Source organism: Tinamus guttatus, unplaced genomic scaffold, assembly GCF_059628265.1.
Source record: "Tinamus guttatus ecotype Peru unplaced genomic scaffold, ASM5962826v1 Tinamus_guttatus_pri_ptg000240l, whole genome shotgun sequence".
Taxonomy (NCBI): Eukaryota; Metazoa; Chordata; class Aves; order Tinamiformes; family Tinamidae; genus Tinamus; species Tinamus guttatus.
In genome coordinates this window covers 11472423-11485953 of record NW_028288774.1, presented here as the reverse complement: position 1 = coordinate 11485953, position 13531 = coordinate 11472423, and the positions used below count along the sequence as shown (strand labels likewise).

Sequence of the window (13531 nt, the reverse complement as noted above, 5' to 3'; positions counted from 1 at the left end):
GTTTGTGGACGCGCTGCCTTTTCACACTGTGTAGTGCTGTAGAAATCAATTGCTTTGACCAGCCTGATCTTCTAGGAAAGCTGAATTTGGGGTTTCATCGCCTTCCTTGGCACAGATGTGGGTAGGCACGAAATCCACACCTGCAGTTTGTGCCAAGAAACAAAGTTTCACTGTCCACAGTGAGACTGCTCTAATTTGGGACTGTTTTTGCAGGCAGAAATGGATCTTCCTAGTTCTACCGCTCACTGCTGTGCATTTAGTAGGTGGCACCTAAACACACGTCGCCTCTTACCTGCTTCTTTCTGCAGCTTAATCTCCTGCATTGTTCCACATCGTAGCCCACTCGAAATCAATGCGCGTCTCTGTTGGCTTCATTGCAGCCAAGTACTTCCAACCCGTGTCTCTCTCGAGGAGAAATCACATTAACTGTAAGGACCTTGCTGGCCGGAGATGGCTTTTGCTGAAGGGTTATTTAGCCAAATGCAAATTATTTCCTCCTATAAAAAGGGGAGTGCAAGTGAACTGAAAATGGTTTTTCAAGTCACCTTTTCAACACAGGACCTTCATTGCATTGCTATTAATCTGAGTCCTAAGTTTGCTCCTGGAGTTGCGGTACTGAATTTGGAAATAGAATTTAAACAATTTTATACTAACATTTGTTTTCTGCTTACTGAATAGATGCAAAATTGGAGAGATGCAGTTGTTTAATATTTAGATTTGCTTTTGACTGATGGAGTCTTAGAGAGGTAGGATAATAGCTCTAGGAAAATAAGAGTTTATTTTCCAAGCGTGATGTGATTTGCCGTGATTACGTTAAGCGCTAAATGGAAAGGGGCTCCTGCAGCGAAGGTGGGGAGAACAAACAGCTGCGCTGCCCTAGCAGGGCCAGGCCCGGCGAGGCAGGAGGGCACTGGGGCTTGCTCCAGCCGAAGGTGAGTCTGCGCCGCGGGAGCCCCGTCGTTGCCCTTCTCCCGGGCTTGCTGCGAGAGTCCTGTCCTTTGCGCCTCGGGGCCGCCGTTGCAGCGGCAGGCGAAAGCGGTTGTGGAGGTGGCGCCCGGTGCGGTGGCAGCGCGGAACCCGCGCCGAGGTGTGATTTGCTGCTGGCCTCGGCGCGTCGCGGCAGCCCCGGCCCGGCCGGTCGGGCGGGTGCGCGCTCGTGCTCGTGCTCGCGCCCGCCGCCGAGCTGCTGGGCCCGCCGTGCTCCCGTCCCCGCGAACAGCGCTGGGCAGCGCGGGCTGCTCGCTGCGCCGGGGGGCTCTGCAGCAGCGCCGGTGCCGCCTGCCCCGGGGAGGCCTGCGGGGGGCTCGGGAACGTTCCCGCGAGGCTGCCCGGGCGCCTGGCACCGCGCCGGAGAGCAGGGCCGGCTCCTGCCGGCGTCGGGAAGGTGGCGTGTGTCCCGTTCCCGTGCCTCTGCCTGCAGCGCGGGGATCATGCCCAGAAAGTAAGTTTTGTTGGCGTTCTGTTATTACTTTTTTAAGTTTCCTTGCTCGGTGGGCAAAGTTAGCGAGAAATCCTCAGGCCCGTCGCTTTTTTCCCCTTGTTACGCCCTTTGCTTTCATGTAACATCCCGTAAAAACGAATGGTGAGCTAGGCAGGGTAGCCCTTCCCAACGTTTCTTGCGGGAGCTGGGCTGCGTGTAGGGATGGTGCCTGCAGGAAGCCCTGGGTTGAGCCCGGTGTTTCTAATGGGGAGACCTGCCCGCTCCGTAAGCCGCGCGCTGGGCGAGTCTGCGGGATGAGCTGCAGCAGAGGCTCCGGCATCGTGAGCACCCGCCGCGCTCAGCTGGAGCACCAGGGGAGGAAACAGCACATGAAATAATAAAAAGGTTTGTCTTACTGAGGCCAGTAAAGCAATTTTTCTTTAGGCTGACTTGGAAACGGACCTTCGAAGAATTAAGTGGAGAATAATTGCAGGGTTTCAGGACTGGAAATGTTCAACTTACTGCTCTGTCTTGCTGCTCTGGCTCTTTCTAGCTTCATTTTCCAGCTTTCTGGCATCTTCTCCCTATGTATGTAATTTCAGTCTATGATAAGGTGATCCAGCAATTGTCTCTAAGCGAGCACCTTAAATCTCTCATTGCAATTAAGACCTGGAGACAGACTTGTGATTTTTTGCCAGGTCCTCTCCAGTTTTTCCCGATGTTACATTCCTGGCGAGGACGGAGCTTGCGGGTGTTGCAGCTGCCCCGTGCAGCACTGGAACTGCCGTCTTGGCTCTGTCCCCCCACCCTTATCCACGTTCCCGAGATGCTGAGCGAGCTGGTTTCACTGCTGGTGTCGCCCTTGGAACTCGGGCTCCCTTGGCTCTCTGTAATCCTGGATACATCAGAGCCATTTTGGAGGAGCAAGGTGCGTGCCTGGGCAGCGAGGAGGGGCCTTTTGGTCTGGTTGTTATTATTTTCCTCCTTAATTGTATTCCCAGCACTTTAATAACCTGCTGACATTTTGTCAACAGTAAAAAGGTCAAGGAAAAAGTTGCTTCCCATAAATCACGGTGCTTGCTTGCCCTTACTAAAGGAGCCTGCTTTCCTTGCAGAGAAATCCCAACCATCCACAGCTTAGGGGAAGACGCGCTGCCAGCTGGTGCAGATACATGAAAATAAGAGCAGAATTCCCAAGTATTTTGTGGTGACGCTGGCTGCGGTTGTCGCGATCTGCCCTTTCCTGCAGCCGGCGGTCGCGGTGGTGCAGGACACGTGCAGACCCGCGGCACCTGCACGGCCCTGTGGGCAGAGGGATCACGGGCTCTCGTCCTTGTCGCCCTAAGGGAGGACGAGGGCCGGGTTTCGGGGGGTCCACGTGAGCGGGGGGAGCCGTGCGGGACGCGCCGGGCCGGCGCCTGCCCCTGCGATGGGGTGCGCCTGCCCCACGGCTCTGCCCACCTTGCATTCCTCGTGCATCGGATTCAGCGTTACCTCATCCCGGGAATGTCTGTGGCTCGACTCCTCCCTGGCCTAAAATTGGACTTAATGAACAGCTTCTGGAAAGGGGGGGGAAAGTGTTTCATGGCCTGACGCTGGTCTTATCCACGGTCAATTTGCTTGGCTTTCTCCTGCTCTTTGCACTAATTCTTCACAGACTTTGCCTGGATTGTTAACAAAAAAGACTTATCAGGCTGCATTTTTATGTAAATGTGCCTTTAGTATCTCCCTCTTATCCTATTAAAAAAAATCAGGCAGCTATGGAAATATCTAAGGCTATTGTGATGGTCACAGAGAAGGAAGGGCAAGGCCTACCAAGGCAACTGAAACTCTTTTGATTCAGATATTTTTAGGTAATGGTACTCTTTTTTTTTTTTTTTTTTAATGTGAGTTAGTGCTTTTTTGTGTATGCCAAAACTAGAAGCTGCTACTGTACATGTATGTCCTGGGAGGGAAATATCAGTTATATATTGAATACATGGCTGGATAAGATGTTAAGGAAACATAAGGAATACTTCAGGAGCTCTCCTTAGGAGTAATAAAATCCAGTTTAATAAGTAAAAACTTAGGTTCTACAGGCGTTGCAGCAGTCCAGAGCCTTCCCTTCATCTCCAAGGCAGCTTCCTTCCCGCTTCAGGCATCCCGGCGAGGTGGGCATATGTTCCTTTCCTTACTTTGGTGCAGTCCTTCCTGGGAGAGAGAGATATGTTCTAAATATATTCCAATGAAGTGATAAAGTGTTTCCAATCTCCTGGCTAGAAATGATTTTTTTTCCATCCGTTTTCCATCTGCTAAAATTAGTTTGGTCTCATATTTAAGCAACCTGCATGCCCTTCCTCCTCCCCTGCCCTCTCAGACGTGTGCTTTGCTGTCTGGCAGCAGTGACTGCCTCCACACTAGGACCAGGTCTGGACATGGACACGTCCTGTAGATGTTTCTGAATTCTGGGACACGGCCAGCTGATCTCCAGGGAGCAGTTCATGGTAATGCAAGACACTAGACTCATCCAACCCACCCCATTCCTTGCAGTGTCCAAGAATGCAGCCCCGAGACGGCAGTGACCGATGTTTTCCTTTCCTGATGCCGTGACAGGGGAAAACGGGGGTTCTGGGGCAAACGAGGGTGCCCCAGGGTGCCGGTGGATGAGCCTCCCTCGGCAGGCAGGGGTATCCCTGGCAGAGGCTTATAATTCACAGACAGATCTCCCAGTGGAGACCCGCACTGCTGAGATGGGAGGGCAGCAATTTGCTTTACCCCTAAAAGGGTGTAAAACGGCCCCATTTCCAGGCTTCTGCCTGGTCTCTCAGTTTTTTGTGTTTTTTTTTTCCTCCAAGTTATAGCAACACAGGGACCAACTCAAGGCTGGAGAAGCAGCTTACATAAAACTAGATGCTTAAAATGGAAGCCCCAGTGTGCAGCTGTGGTAAAAATACTTGGGACAACAATTCCCCCCAAATGTATTGCTCATCTGCTTGTTAGAAATAGCACTAAACATCCAAGGCAACATCGCCAGCATTAACAATCCTGAGATCGTGAAGCTCAGTTCAAAAACTTAAACGTTTGGCTGGGATGGAGGGAGAACCTTTATTAAATTTTCCAAATGCTCATTTGCATTCAGCTCGTATTGCCAAGCTTTTCACTCTAACCACAACAAACATTTTTGCAGGTTTTACTAACAAACAGTTTTCAAAGCAAACCCTTGGGGGTTCAAAAGGAAAAAGCTATTGCAAGATTCATTACAGAACTGCAAGCAATAGCAACGCTGGTTAAAACACATAATACAACCAGCCTCTCTGGCATATTTTTTTTCACATTGCCAAAACCTTTTGAGTTTATGAGCAGTGCTCGTGGCGCCGGGGGAGCCGTTTGCTCGGCCCCAGAACGAGCTGTGTGGGCCGAGGCCGCCCGAGCCCCTCCAGCGGCCGCCGGGGTAGCTGCAGCGCCCGAGCGCGCGCCGGGCGCTCGGCCGTCCTCGCCGCTGCGGGCCCAGGAGCGAGCGCGGGGAGAAGTCACAGCCTTGTGTGCTAACGCCCGCTGGAAGGAATCGTCTCCGCTGCGTCGGCGCCCCGTGCCCACGTGCGTGCCTGTTGCTGGGGACAGCAGGCCGTGGGTGCACGTGCGCCTCGCTTTGCTGGAGTGGCTGCTGCAGAAACGCGTTGTCCGTAAGCTGCCGTGCGCAGGGACAGCGGAGCCTGGTGATTTGTACCGCCTGAAGTCCCGCTCTGCGCGTGGCTGTGTTGTTATTGGGTGGAAAACGGTCAAGTTGGGGAAGGTGACTGCTGTTATTTTGTCTGTGTTTTCTCATTTTACAAGTAGGATCGACTCAGTGCTGTAGTGCTGGAGGCTGAGCTGCATTTGCAGCCCGGTTCCTTGCCTGGCACGAGCAGTTCGGGGTATCCGGCTCATCCGTGTGAGCCGCTCTGCAGTGCGGAACAAGGCCGCTTTCCTCCCGCTCTGCCTCCTGCCTGGCTAAGCAGACACCCTTGCAGAGGCACTTTGTTCAGTATCTGTGAAGTCATTTTTGGTTCACTTCAGATTTGTGTTATGCGTTTCCACCCCCACTGGCACATACAGTGCACGGGCTATTCAGGAATTGACAATTCGTTATGGAAAAGTGCTGCTATAAGTTCCATGTGAGGTGGCATTTTGCCGCACGCGCGATCCCCGCTGCTCCTCCAGGAGATCCCCGCGTGTCTCGGTGCCTCGGCCTTGCTGGTGCGTGCTCGCACCCGAGCCAGCCTGTGCTGCTCCTGTCACATAAACAGTATGTCCTCTCCCCGCCGGCCTGTGTTCTTTAGTGCAGGCACTTCGCCATAGCGGCACCGTTTTCATGCAAACAGTCGCTGTGCAAGTGAGGAGGTACTGGTACGTGCTCACTTAGGGGTGAGAGAGGGTGAGGCTCGTGCTCGCAGCTCAGCGACTTCGCCGTCCCCTGGCCCCGGCGCGCTCGGAGGAGTGAGACCCAAGGGTTATGGAAGGTGCAGCGGTGCAGCTTGCGCTCGCCGCCCCGGAGCAGGAGGGATGCGGGAGGGGATCGGTGGTTATCCCGGCACGTGGCGGGCTTGCTCGCTGCAAGGAGCAAGTTGCATAGGTTGGTCCCTTGAATAACGGGTTGCTGGAGCTCAGCCCAAGGAGGGTTTTTCAAGTGGAAATACCCCAGTGCTTACATGTAATTGAAACCAGGCTTTTTCAGTGTGTCTGGCTGGCACAGGGATCTGCTGGTGCCAGGAAGCTGCAGGCATGGATGCAGCTCAAAGCCATGAAGGGCAGAACGGGCTGGGGCGGCACAGCCCAAGCCCCAGACCTTGGGAATCGCAGCCTTTCCACAGCCTCGCTCGCCCTTTCTGAGCAGCACGCCGGCGTGGGCCGGCACAAGGGCAGCGCGCGTTGGGTAAAGCTGCTCCTCCAACAGACTGGGCTTTATGCTTTGAAAAACCAGACGCTAAATGTCAAATTCCTCATAAATACCGGGCAGCGTGTGGCTGCATTGAGCTAGCGTCGCTGGTGTGGCCTGCGGGACGGGGAGCGGAGTCGCTCCGAAATGTCAGGCCTTTGTTGCCCAAAATAGGCTTTTGTCTTCTCTTGCCGTGCGTGATGTGCTTTCTTTGCTCTTCTTCCCCCTCTCGATGTCCTCGTGCTCTTTATGGTGCAGTGTGATGGGGACAGAGCCTGGCAGCGTGTGCAGGCGCCGGCGGGGCAGCTCACCGGGCTCCTGTGCAGGTCTGCAGTGCCCTGTGGGGAGCAGGGAGCCGGCACCAAGGGGTTTGGGGCTCTCTGCTTGCACTTCGGTTCGGATCAGGACGCTGCTTCGAGGCGCAGTCCCCACTGACCTGCTTCACTTCGCGTTGCGGAGCCTCTTGGAGTGTCCGAGCTGGATTGCGTCTAGGTGGAGGTACGCTGCGCTCCAGCTGCCCGTGAGAACAGCAGAAGATGGATAATCCGGAGTCAAACCCGTCTGGTGGCCTTGTTTCCTAATCCAGGCCCACCTGCGGTCCCAGCAATCACAGCTCGCGAGTGGGATCTGGGCGCTTGCGAAAGCTCCTGTCCGTGCAGAGCCTGGACAAGACGAGGCGGCTTCCCGGCGGCTCCAGCGAGGCGGGCACAGGGCTGTGTGATATCCCGCCGCTCCAAAGCCTCATCCCAACAATGAGCCATATTTATTTATGTACTTAGAGCGGTCGGTGATGTCGAGCCCTCAGTGGTGGCTCTCCAGAGCTTGGCTTCCTTCTGGGTTTTGTCCTTTTGCCCTCTGGGACAAAGCCGGGAAGGCTTTTAGCCATCCTGGGACTGGCATTCCGTATTTGTGTGGCTTGGGGGTTCCCCACTCCTGGGGACATGTGGTAAATCCGCAGCTGCCTCTGCTGCGGCCCTGCCCCGTGCGGCGCTGGGGGCGGCAGGGCCTCGCGGGCGGCTGCACGCGCCGCTCGGCACGCGGCGTCACGGGCATCGGGGCGGCCCTCCTGCTGCCCTGCCCACGGCGTCGCGGGCATCGGGGCGGCCCTCCTGCTGCCCTGCCCACGGCATCGGGGCGGCCCTCCTGCCTGCCCTGCCCACGGCCTCGCGGGCATTGGGGCGGCCCTCCTGCTGCCCTCCCCACGGCGTCGCGGGCATCGGGACGGCCCTCCTGCTGCCCTGCCCACGGCGTCGCGGGCATCGGGGCGGCCCTCCTGCCTGCCCTGCCCACGGCCTTGCGGGCATTGGGGCGGCCCTCCTGCCTGCCCTGCCCGCAGCCTGGCGCTGGGGGCCTGTCGTGAACGTGCCGAGAGCAGCCAGCGGGGCCGCGGGACCCCCTCGGGGCACCCTGCGGCTGCAAGAGGAGCAGGTTTGCAGTGAAGGAGGCGACAGGGCTTGTTGCCCTGCGTGCCGGAGGGCAGCGATGGGGCCCCTCTCCTGCACGCCGTGCGGGCAGGGCTGCACGCGATGGGCTGCTGCGAGGAAACACTCCGAGCCTTTTCTTTAACAATCTGTGGGTTTTTTTCCCTTTGGAATAGGTAGCTCGCTCGCTCTGAGGCAGTTAGCGAGCAGAACGCTGCTGGTGCAGCCTGAGGCGCTGCCGGCCGAGCCGCGGGCAGAGACGGGAGCCGGGTGGAGAGCCCGGCCTCGGCCCGGGGCGCACCGAGCGAAGGAGCAGCGCTGCTTCCCCGCTCTGGTCCGCCTGCGCAGCCCGGCGCCGCTGGAAACCGTTTTAAACACAGGTCCCACACTACGTGTTTTCTGTGGCAAATATGGATGGGCCCTAGGAATTGATTTGGGAAGACTCAAGAGGTCTGAGATGGCCGCGGCCACAGGCTGCAAGGAGTGTGAGACAGCGGCACGGGACGGCCCTGTCTGTTGTCTTCCCCTGCGTGTGTCCAGCCTCAGCGCCAGGGCAGGCCAAAGCACAGGCACAGCTGGGGAGCTGGGCCCGGAGCAGTGTCCTTCCTCGCACCCCTCCTCACATGGTAGAGGAGATGCTCTTTGAGGCACAGAAATGCATTTAGTAGTAACTTAGCTTCTTTATTTCTTTCCTTCTGGGCTCTTCTCAGAGACAGGCAGCCAATGGTTAGATCCTGGGGTTGCCATGGTGAGTTTTAAAATACACCTTTGATCATAGTCAATAGGTGCCAGTCGGCATATTAATTCCAAGCTGTCCATATGGTTCAGGCAAAATACCCCTTTTCTTTCTCTTTGCTTTGTCGAGGAGCACATCGCCTGCCAGCTCGCCGTGCTCGCTGCAGCGTGCTGCCCTGCAAGAAAGGTTGGAGAGGGTAGGAGATGAGGAGAGCAAGGGCCCTGAGCAGAGAAACCTGAAGACCACAAGTGTGGGATGGGGGATTTAAATGGCCTGTCCCCTTCTCCCTTGCTTTTCAGTCTTTCTGTGGCAGCAGTCACTCATGGCAGAGTGCACGTATTTCCACAAGTAATCCCCGAAACTGGGGGCTCTCTTACGTGCACAAGTGTTTGCTGATGTGACTCATTTGCAGTAAGTGCCATTCCTACTGAGTTAGGGATTTTTGTGATCTCTCAAGTAGCGGTGGATAAAATGTGTGTTGTTGCTGCTCAGTGTTGATCCCTGTAGCCCATCCAGCGTAGGATTAATGGCGCAGCCCTTCTTGATCACTCTCCCTTTGGTGATAGCTGCAAGGAAAGGCCATGATCAGTTGTACTGCATGTCCTTTTATCTCCTTGCCCACTGCTTTTTGCACCCCTTGGCCTGGTTATTTCCCTGCCAGCGCTTTCCCCATGGGGCAGGTACCCCGGCGTGGCCGTTGCAGAACCAGTGCCACGGTGATTTTGCCGCGCGGGGTCTGCGTTGTGCTATCGCCTGTGGCGAGCGGCTTGCAGGAGCAGCGCTCCCAGGTGAGCCGTTTCCTGGGTGCTACCCAAACACAGCTGCTGGCTCTTCAGCGCGAGCGAGGAGGGAGGCAATGGGAGCATTTGGCCAGGGCCTCTTCTGCGTGAAGCACTTCAGTAGAGGAGTGAGTTAAGCTTGGTGCTTTATCCATGTTTGTCGTTGGCGAGCGTGGAAAGTTCTGGGATGGCTAAATGCCTCCTACCTAGGGAAATATTTTGCTGTCCTGTGTGGTTTTATGCAAAAATACTTGAGAAGTCAAGTGACAGGGAATGCGGTGCTGGGTTATTTTCTGTGATTTATGGTCCGATTTATGTGGTGAGGCAGCCTACGTAACCTGAGAAAACAGTGTGAGTGCCTGGGCGAGCAGGGATCGGGTAGCATTCTGCTGTGGGGTTGCAGGGCTTAATCAGCTATTAGGGAAGTACAGCTTGCAAAGAGCCTGATTAAAGAGTTTGGAGTCTTATGTCAGTTCTACTAGAATGTTCAAGATGAAGTTTGCCATTTCACTCTAATCCTTTTGGGTTTATTTTTCATTTTCATTGGCTTATTTCTCTACCAAACAATTGCCTGCTGCAACTATTTGCTATAGGACTTGGCTTATCCAGGATGCTGTTGCTGTCTATATTGAATATTGTTATTTACTTGTACGGTAATACCCAGACCTTTGGATCTGGGATCAAAGCCTCATTGTACTAGATATTACAGAGAGCTAGTTTATGAAAAATACCAGTATTTGCTGTCCCAGGAATGCATGGTGTTACCTTATGATAACAAGAAGTGAAGGAGCAAGGTGGAGGGAAAGCATTCACATACCGTGTGATAAGCAGCAGTTGCACACCAGCTTCTCGTTTTGAAATGACAGAGGTTTGTGCCTGCAAAGAAAAAAAATTATAATGGGTCAGATATGTTGTTCTTCACAGCAAAACATCGTTCATCAAAGGGTTTTCATTTTTGCTGCAAAGTGCTTGCAGTGTTTTCTTTCTCAGCTTGGGATGGGTTTTGCTGCCATTGGCAGGACTGCAGCCAGCTCCACCGATCAGTGGGTGCAGGAGGCTGCTGTAAAGAGGAATTGGGAAATCCCAGATAAGCAGTTCACCTGGCAAACTTGAGTTAAGTGTATGCAGCGTTGGAATTAAATCTTGGCCTGAGCCTGGGCCCAGGTCCCAGCCTGGAACCGCCTTGTGGTTGAGGCTGGAAGGGGCCTCTGGAGACGGTCTAGTCCAAGCGCCCTGCGCAGGCAGGGTCACCAGGCGCGGGCCCAGGCGGCTGTTCAGTAGCCTCTGTGTGTGTGTGTGTGTGTGTGTGTGTGTATTGTGTGTATTTGTCACTCCTTTCCTGCCTCTCCTGCCCGTGGCCGCGCGTTCCCGCTCCGCCGCGGCGCCGCGCTCGCCTTGCCGCCGTTGCTATGGGCCGGCTCCGTCTCGGAGCTGTGCCAGGGCGAGCAGGCACCGCCAAGCTCGGGGCTCTCCGCCTTTCAGCAGAACAGATGGTCTCCAGCGGGTGGGTTTTTCTTCTTTTTTTTTTTTAGGGTAGTTCTTCTGAATAGCCGATACAGGCAGAGGCGATTTGGCCGCACGTGAGCCAGCGCGGGCCCTGCCATGCCGGGTGCTTGGCTCTTCATCTTTATGTCTCCATTATGTGCCATGGCAGTGGCCTCGGTGCCAGCGCTGCCCGGGGAGGCTGGCGTGGGGCTCGTGTCACTTGTGCTTCTCCAGGCCCCATGTCGTCCCACCCCACCTGGATCGAGTGCCTCGTGCAGCTTCGGCACTGGTCTCTTTTGGCAGCCCTTGCCCCAGACCTTCGACAACGACATGTCCGTGCGCTTTTTGTCTTCATAGTCCTCGTGACATGCCGGTGCAGCTGAGTTTTAGTTCAGCCTGGTGCAGAAAAACGCGTCCCGAGCAGAAGGTGGGTAGAGCCAAGAGCCACTGCTCTGGTTTCCAGCCGATACCTCTGCGGGGAGCGCAGCCAGAAGTGTTGCATTACGTAGCCTTCAGCTGCTCTGAATAGCAGAACAGGAGCTGGGGCGTCTTGAGTGTCGGGAGCTGTTCCTGGTGTGTTTGCAGAAGTTGAGGAGCAAGAGGGAAGGGGCTGATGAGGAACAGGCTGGTGAGAAGCTTAACATGGCATGTAACGAACTGCACATCTGCCTCTGGAAGGCGGATGTCACCTTCCGTGTGTTTCTTGGTTGCTTTGTTTTATTTTAGAAGCGTGCTCACAGTTAGATGCTTAACTTAATCCTTTATATCCTCAGGTTTAACATCCGAAGCTCAGGTGAATTCTCAGCTATCTGCAGCTATCTGGAAGCCCAGCTTGCGAGGCAGCCCGTAAGCTTACAGATACTTGGCTTCTCGTTGCCTCTGCAGGATTTGGAATCACTAATAGCACTTAGCAGTGTGTACTGTATTGTTAAAACTTTAAAGGCCCTGTTAGGAAGAAATCCCAGCTGCACGTTCTGGTTAGCAGGCAAGCGTTACCCTGCAGCCTTCCTATGTGGCACACCTGCATGGTGTGTGTGGCTTTATTCTTGCGACAGTTCTTTATGTGGCTTTCTGAATGCACGAGCTTAGCCAGAATATAATCAAATATGCTGTGGATCTTGCCTCACGGGCTGAGGATCTGTGGGAGGAAGATGCTAGTAGCTACTTGAATGATTTCCAGCTTTGCATACAAGTCTTGGGTGGAATTAAACTGCTGGAAAATAAGCTGCTGCCTCAGGAGAGCAGCAGCTGGGGCCACTGCCTCCTGTGCCTTTATTTCTGATTTTTTTGCATCACAATGTTTCTTTTCATGGACTTAACATCAGCTAACGGGGCAGAGGAAGGAGGGGAGGATGCCTGTAGGGCTTGGGGACTCACCCTTGGGGTTACCCCTGGCGCAGCGGGTTGAAGTGTGGTTGGTTTGTCCTTACCAGTGACATGCAGCACCCTTAATGTGAAGGGCCGTTAGGATGGGGTAGGCTGGGCAAGGCACCGGGGGCCTGGAGATGTCATCCTCTGGATTTTCATGTGCTTCCCTGAGGTGTAAAGGTTGTGGGGCTATTTGCTGGCCTTCAGGGCTCTCTGGAGGGTAATTCTGAGCTGGCACCTGGGAAAAAGTCACATAAATGTGGCCATAAATATGTAATCTAAGCCACTAGTTCCATCCCCGGCTGAACGCAGCAGGAACCCAAGAACCAGCCTTTTCTCTGTTTCGGGATCAAGTACCTATTTCACTTGTGTTTGTATCCTCAGTTCATTAAAATTAAAGCTATCCTCTAAGACCTCAGTGATCCATTACCAAACAAGCTGGTCCTGATTTTCATTTCTGTGGCTGGAATTTAGTGTTGCACAAGCATTTCTGTGGCTGGAATTTAGTGTTGCACTGGTGCCCAGGAGCCCTCAGACACATCTGCGAGTGCCTCTCGTGGGGCTCGCGGTACTTGAGCCACGATCTCATTATTGCTGGTGGGGGCCCATGGTTGCCTGCCTGGTTAAACCTGCTGAGGAGTCTAGTAGTGGAGCAGCCCACTTCCAAACTACAAAAGGAGGCAAAAGCTCACCAGGCAGCATAAACAGCGATAACTTCAGCAAATGCTTTCTCTGTAAGGAGATGGGTGCTTTAAGTGTCTTGTCAAATTGGTAATAATCATCAGCAATTCACGAGCGTCCTCCACGAAGGAACAGATCTCTAATGGAAAATGCAATTAAGTGCAGCTACCTTCTGGGCTGAGCTAATGCAGACTCTTCCCATGGCTGTATTGGTTAAGTATTAGACCTACAAGTCATGTTTAATGAACTTTCTGCTTGCGGACCAGCAAGGAATCTGCCGTGAAGTTGAGCAGTGTGACCAGCATTTCTATCAGACACCTACTGCAGCTTTCAAATACCCTGGTCAAAGCTGCGATTTTCCCCGTAGTCGAAATGGGATAAGCCAGGAGATGAGCAACAGCTCTGCGGCAGCTGCCGTTCCTGCTCTTTGCCCAGGTAGCGACTGCAGAACGAGCACGACCCCTTCCCTGGCACAACATACGGAAACGCTTCAGCTCCGGGGCCTGCCTACGTCTGTGGGTCGTGCCCTCAGATATGAGGGGGAGACCTAAATGGAAGGCAAAACGCCTGTAGTTTTATGTAGGAAGAGCTGCAGTGTAGGAGTCCTCCAGCCTTGCTGCGGGAGTCGTCATTAATAGGGCTGTGTGCTGCAGTATTTGAGGTGTGAGGCATCCATGGCTGTGCTGCAGGGATACAAAGTCCTGCCTGCTCTTTTCCTGCTAATTCCTACTGTTTGATTTTCGTGGT

General features: G+C 54.4%; 1 protein-coding gene across 4 annotated transcripts in view; it reads left to right on the top strand.

Annotated features, from left to right (window-relative positions):
* Positions 1–13531, top strand: part of OSBPL5 (oxysterol binding protein like 5) — a 104722-nt gene that overhangs the window by 11403 nt on the left and 79788 nt on the right. The gene's annotated exons all lie outside the window — the stretch shown is intronic.